The sequence below is a fragment of the Pocillopora verrucosa genome, chromosome 2, assembly GCF_036669915.1.
Source record: "Pocillopora verrucosa isolate sample1 chromosome 2, ASM3666991v2, whole genome shotgun sequence".
Classification (NCBI taxonomy): Eukaryota; Metazoa; Cnidaria; class Anthozoa; order Scleractinia; family Pocilloporidae; genus Pocillopora; species Pocillopora verrucosa.
Window position 1 is genome coordinate 4,163,698 of NC_089313.1, and position 6,757 is coordinate 4,170,454.

Here is a 6,757-nt window from a genome sequence, read left to right on the forward strand (position 1 = left end):
GCGGAGCAATTTTTTTAAACATTCCTGGAGAAAAAATTATCTTTCAATTTTCATTGTAAGAGTTTCGGGTATTTCATGATTCGTTTTTAGCTTCTTCTCCGATGAGGTTGAAATAAGTACCTATAAGTATTATGTTACCTTTTTTAGGTAGGTAAACATCACGTTTAGCCCCCATGCAATGTGATGTTTGGGAATAAAGTTGTACCAAACGTTTTCTTAAGAATTCAATACGTTAGAGGAATCCAACTTGAATCTTTTAAAAGAACTTCCATTTCATCCCACGGAAAACTTCTATTTCTTTTGCGATCTCATAATTATAGCAACAACTAAGTGTCCATTGACTAAAGGGCGAGTAAAAACACATTAGGAATATTTTTTCGATGTTTAATCTCTCTCGGCAAACACTTATTGCAAACATTTATTTCACGGCAGCTTACGTCAATAGTCCGGTTCAAATGACTTTGGCCTTGGCCTTTTCATTTGCATTTAAATACCTCTAAAATCTACTACTCCAGGGCTTTCCGCTCTTTTCAAAAAAATTAATTGTCCTTTTATATTACGCACGCCTAAACAGGAAACTGACGAAGTTCATTGTCCCAAAGCCGACTTCTTCACTTCGTTTGTTAAGCAATCTCTTGTAAACTGACAAAGCGTTCAAATATCACGAGTTATCTGCACTTTATTAAGGAGGGACAAAATAGATATAATAAAAATAAAAACAAAAACAAAAAAACAGTAAGAATTTCGTTTTTGGGTAAGAGAGTAACTAGTGTTTGAGGAGAACAAAAGGAACCTACGTAAGAAACTTAACTGTGTAACTTCTTATACGGTTGTTCTCAACTGACCTTGGAATGCAGCTTTGCAAAGCATTACACATTCTTTCCTTACGTAGGAGGTAAAAACAGAATGTCTGAGACAATTCACGGAATTCACAAATCTCAAAGGTTGTGGGAAAATCTTGCAAGAGTAATTAAGAGACTTGTTTTGTCTGGTTGCGTAAGAAAATACAAAGAACACATTATGGTAAGGTAAAACCTGAGTCTTTTAACAGACGTTAAGAAAACACGTAACTGTAGCGGTGTTTTCGTAATGACTCATGAAACTGGGATTATATTCCTACTAATATGACACACCAGTAACAATTTAATTATAGTGTTGACACGTGCAAAGTTTTGGAACCTTTCTGGATCTTAAATTTGACCCCTTTATTTTGGGACGTTACGTGTTGTTTTGCAGAGTTATATGACGCTTTGCAAATGTTTTCTTTAAAAGTTCATGGTTTACGCGACTCCCCAAGAGGCAGCACTTGTAACAATGTAGCTTATTTGTTTAGGGTTGTTTGAGATCTTTAACAGAAAACATGCAGATTTTGTAAAGAGAAAAAAGAAATTTAAATTTTCTGGCCTTAAATTTTCTCCATTTGGTTTGGGAGGGGGGTGTTTCTATTTTCTATTTGTGTCCAAATTAAGTTCTACCGTTTCAGATTAAAAGGATGTGATATGCATCTTACGTGATAGTCCGCGATGACATTGGCCTTGACAATTCCATGCGGAGCTCCGCCTCTGTCGCGCCACATGAGACATTTGACAACCGAAGCGGAAGACCGCTTCTTAACTCTTCCTTAAGTCTCAAACCCGACCTGGGTTACCAAATGCGGTAAGCTTTGCAGTACAGCTTATGTAAGTTATGTTCGTGATTGAACAGTTTTGCATCACATACGATTACTCTACTCTACTGTTTTTACTAAAATGCAAACATTGACTACTTTGAAAAGATTGATCAGTTAATGAGGCGTACTTTTCCCTTCAACGCGCAGTGTCACGATTTTGGAGTCAGTACAACGTGCAACGATGTAGCACGACAGTCAGTACACAATCGGCTATTCTATGTAAGAAAAACCTTAAAAAATTGGTTAGACCTTCCATCAACATGAAAGAAACAAGATTTATGTATCAACAGGCGTCCGTGTAAATATTTTCCAAAGTGCACATGCATATGCTGATGTTACTCTCTGAGACGCCTTTACCATATATGGGATCCAATTGACCTTGGAGGTAAAGGAACCCACAGAGCTGGGTCAAAGCTCTGATCTTTTTTCACGGGAAAGAAAATAAGTTCCGCTAAATGATTCTCTACTTGACACAAATCCTTTGGAAGAATGAAGTGCATCTCAAATTTCCTCAGCTCCGGTCATGCGAAGGGGGAAAGCATCTCTCTATTCGTGCGATTTCGCCTCGTTCAAGGTCAATCATTCTTGTGGACAGTTACTCGATTTCGTGTCTTATAATATTTATTTACCCTTATCCACCTAACCCAATTATCTGCACTTAGCTTAGGAGGTGCTAAATGAACTAACCGAAACCCAACTTCACACTTGAGAATGCGATTATTCTCCATTCCTGTAGAGATTTTGTGGTCGCGCAAAGTGTTTGCCTTCTTTGTCTTAGGGCACTCCTTTTCGTGACTGATGGTGCCTTTATCCTTTTCTGGATAATTGAATTATCATCTTTAACAAAGTGCTAATCAACAGGCCAGAGGTGAAATTCTCACGAAAATCAAGCACCATTTCCCATCCGACTGTTTTTCTTCTTTCAATTTTTTACAGACTGTTAATACACAAACCTCAGCTCGTTTCGTGACGCACACACTGCGTTATCTGAGTAAATACCTGGATCAAAGGTGCCGTGATAACTCGTAAAGTTTTACAGTCTTTGTCAACACGAAAACAATTTTTTTTCTTTTTCACGCGAGCGAGTTTTCCTAGTAAAGCTGTCCTTGAACACCCAGGAGAAACTTTGCAAGAATATTATCTAATCGGTAATAAGAATTTAGGGTAAAACTTTATAATTGCGCAGGGTATTTGATAGGCCAAGACATACTCATGTGGATGTTTTAAAGTATGAATCTCTGGTGCATATCTGCCTTGTTAATCTCTTTCGAAATCTCGGATAAAATGTTTCAAGGAAAAAATCACTGCGGAATTAAAAATCATTATTATTGTAACGTGGAGTTAACCAGTTATTCCCTAACATGACCTGAAATAAAATTTAAGGAGATAAAATTTTACTCAGGAAAACTCCTGAGTGAAAAAAAATTCGAGTCGGACCAACTATAGCTTGGTGGTCTTCTTAGCCTGATCATATGGAGTTGGATTTAGATGTTAGCTCTAAAATACTGCGATAAAAATATTTGGCTCTAAGTCAGTGATCACCAAAGTGAAAAAGAACTATTTAAATGCTTGAAATGATTTTCTTAACATAACATCAGATCCGAAGAAGTGATGGTGAAGTCACATTGAGCCACGGTTGAGGGCTTCTTCGTGTGTATCTGGATCACATATATACGGATAACTTTTACAAAGCATTTCCCTGCTGGAAACTCTTATATCCTGAATTTTGTTATTAACAATATATTCAAGAAGTGCCCTTGACATTCAGAAAATTGCTGAGGTGAAGCACATCTAGGAACGGAAATTAATTAAATGCATAGAACTCTCGAGAAGCCAGGAAAATCAGTAAAAATAACAGATTGAGTGACCGAAATGAGAGTGATAGGTCAAGCTGGTTGTACAATAGTTGTCAAGTTCTTGAATTAGCAGGTAATGTTCTTCGTGCCGGTGTTTTCACACCGACACGAAGCTAGTTTTCCGGGAGCAGAACCAATGCTTGAGCGAAAATAGCTCATAAATTAGTAATTCTTAGTCATTCTTTTACCCTCCTAAGCTCCGCAAATATAAAGTGATTGGCGAGCCAGCTAACATTGTATGTAAACGTTGATAAACACGTCTACCATTTTGTGTTAAGCAATTATCATAACTGCATTTAAACCGTCTTGGGGACATTTAAGCATAAAAACCTCGTATTTCCTCCAGTAGTGAGAGAGACCAGGTCTAATTGGATGAACTTTAAAATCAACTGGACCCGTTTGAAAAACAAGAGAGTTTATTTACACAAGCACTGATCATTCCCGTGTCTTTATTAATTGTTGTTCAACTCCTAACATGCCTATTTTTAGCCATGCAACAACGGTGTCTCCAAGGTCAATTACCTGACTATCCGTACTGAGCTTCAGCAAGCTTAGTCCAATTTTTTAGCGGGTTATTTTTCTCTGTTTAATCCTAGTGAATATATCAAATGCCGTCACTGTGAAGTTGTTCCAGAGGTGTTGGCTTCTATTCAAGGTGTGGTTTACACCAAAAACATGTCGTGCCAAGGTCGCGTGAGCGGGGCGTTTCTTTGTACAAAGAACAGTATTCGTGAGTGTCAGGCGTCGGCCCAAAATGCTTCGTATTCGGAAGTTTCCTTGCAATGATCCTTTCAAACAAATTTTACCAATACAACTAACTAGTCTCAACAGATATCTCCGTAGGATCGGTGACCTCGGCTGGATGGAAATGATGCTCAAAAGTTGGAATTCGGTTGTTGTGGCTTGAATTTCCTCTTTTTGCAACTAAATCTCACTCTGTAAGGAAGACACCATCCTTGGTTGGAGAGGCAAATGCACTTAAAGCCGACCTTCTTTAAGACACTTCATCCGTCAGCTTGCTTGCATATTTTGGCATGAAGCATGCGACAAATTATAATGACACAAGAGACGGAAATGCATAGCGAACACTTCATTTATCTCTTAAAAGACGATATCCTCTCTAGATCTAATAGCATATTTGTCAGCGTATCCCTTGACCGCTAAAATACTTTCAGGGGTTTTCACTGCTGGAGAATACTGTAAACAGGAACAATATAAACACGTTAATGATATGGACTGTTTGTAACTGAAGAACTTTAAAGAGCTGAATGTAAGTGAAAGTGAAAGTGTCGGCTCGTTTTGAAGTAAATTTGGACACGATAACCTTCTTACCTTTCTTCGATATTTCGCTGGTGCCAATTCATACCCCTGGGTGAAGAGAGGTGCCGTAAATTTAAAACTTCTGAGTAAAGAACGCAACAGAATGTCCTTGCTTGGTCTCGAATCCAGACCTCTCGACTAATTTTTCAGCTCGATGACACACCGAAAAGTCATAGCGTCTCCTATGGAAACTATCAGGGTAATATTGAACAAACACCATTTTTTACTGAGTGCTTTAGAAATTTGATTGATTGCATTTCTTTGCATTAAAAACTTGATTAAATTCATCATAGTACAAATTTTACGATTTCCTTTTCCATAATGAGACCTTTGCCCTGATTTTCTCCTATGAAATTCATTAAGTAATTACTCGAAATGTTCTGCAAGATTTGATGTTGGGAGTATTACAAATCTTTGGGTTCGCACACAGGTCAGTAACTTGAATCTAGGAGCAAGTCAGAAACTTGAAACATTCCTGTGTTTAAGTAACATCAGCGTCATACAGACTTTGCAATGACAGCTGGGTTTTAGCAGAGGTGTAACCACAAAGTGGCTCTCACTCTACTGACTTTAGCGTTGAATTGGAATTTGACGTAGTGGTTTTGAGGAGACGAAAACTGGAAAACTCTGGAAAAATAAAAAACCTTCGAAGCAATGGGAATATACTAAATAAATAACTCAGTCTACAAGTAACGGAGAAGTGAGCAAAGTATCATTTTCTATCCGGCTGAAAACACGAGATCTGATTCAACCCAATCGATCATTTTCCTAAGATTGTCAGCCTTCTTTACCATATGTTACTCATAAGGATGCAATATTGCCTCATCATCATGACTACTCCGTACAGCCGACTCATTATGAGCGAATCATGTTGCGGAAACGCAAACTTACGCATTTTGCTAAATATTGATCGTTTTGATTATTTCCTGACTTGGAAATTTTTCTTTATATTTGTTTTTCTTTAGTTTCCTTTACGTGCAACGATGTAGCACGACGCATTGACCTTTACGTGAAGACAATTCCACTTTTTTTTCCCTTTTTGTTGTAAAAACCGCAACAAATATTTTTAGCTATAAACAGAAATACGAAACTGCTGGAAAGCGTCTTAACTTATCTCTAAAACAAAAATTCTCGACAGTACGTGGGGATGACCTTTCAAGTTGTGAGTTATATAATACTGGTTCATCGGATTGTTCCTAACCGGCCTACGTGACAACTAGAGTGATCTGATTTTTCCCTCTGGGATTTCTTTTAAACATACCTGTATACATATTTAGCAATTTTTAGATAGAGAGGATCGAGAGCATAGGCTATCAGAAGTCAACACATTTCCCGTCTTTTTTTTATTAAATTAAAGCTATTTCCTGATGAGCTTTGTTCCTACCATGATGTTTGTGTAGAAGCTACGTCATACTTAATTTGAGGTTGTTCAGAATTTCAGCCTGACTCTCATGTTCCTCCAGCATTTGAATACTGTCATAACTCATCTGTAGTCATCCTTATTTCCTTGTCTTATTTTTATCTTTCGTTATTTTTCTGTCTTATTAAACTTTAACTTCAAATTTTCTTTCAATTCAAATAAAAGCATAATTTTGTGTGACTTTTAATGAGCTGGAATTGATGCTTTTAGCTGTAGATTCGTAAACTTTAAACTCGTACCATCTTTAGCTGATCAAAGTGACATTTCTATAATTGTCCTAGGTGCGAAGGTGGCAATTAATTTTTATCTCTGGGATAGAAAGGCCTTGATGACTATGACAAATGCAACACGAGTTATTTTTCACGTCAATAACTGCCATAAATTGATTGCGAATTCAGATTAGACGAATTCTCCGCGACATCGTTTCGCCACAATCCTTGATTTTTCGTACTAGTGCATGTTCTCTTCTCTGTAAACGACTTTAAAGCCTTA

At 37.4% G+C, this 6,757-nt stretch overlaps 1 long non-coding RNA gene across 1 annotated transcript; it reads right to left on the reverse strand.

Annotated features, from left to right (window-relative positions):
- Positions 1 to 3,923: 3,923 nt before the first annotated feature.
- On the reverse strand, positions 3,924 to 5,389 carry LOC131792678 (uncharacterized). Its single transcript, XR_009340866.2, has 2 exons — positions 4,858 to 5,389; positions 3,924 to 4,722 (listed from the first exon to the last, which is right to left on the reverse strand). It is a non-coding gene; the product is annotated as an uncharacterized lncRNA (long non-coding RNA).
- Positions 5,390 to 6,757: the final 1,368 nt, after the last annotated feature.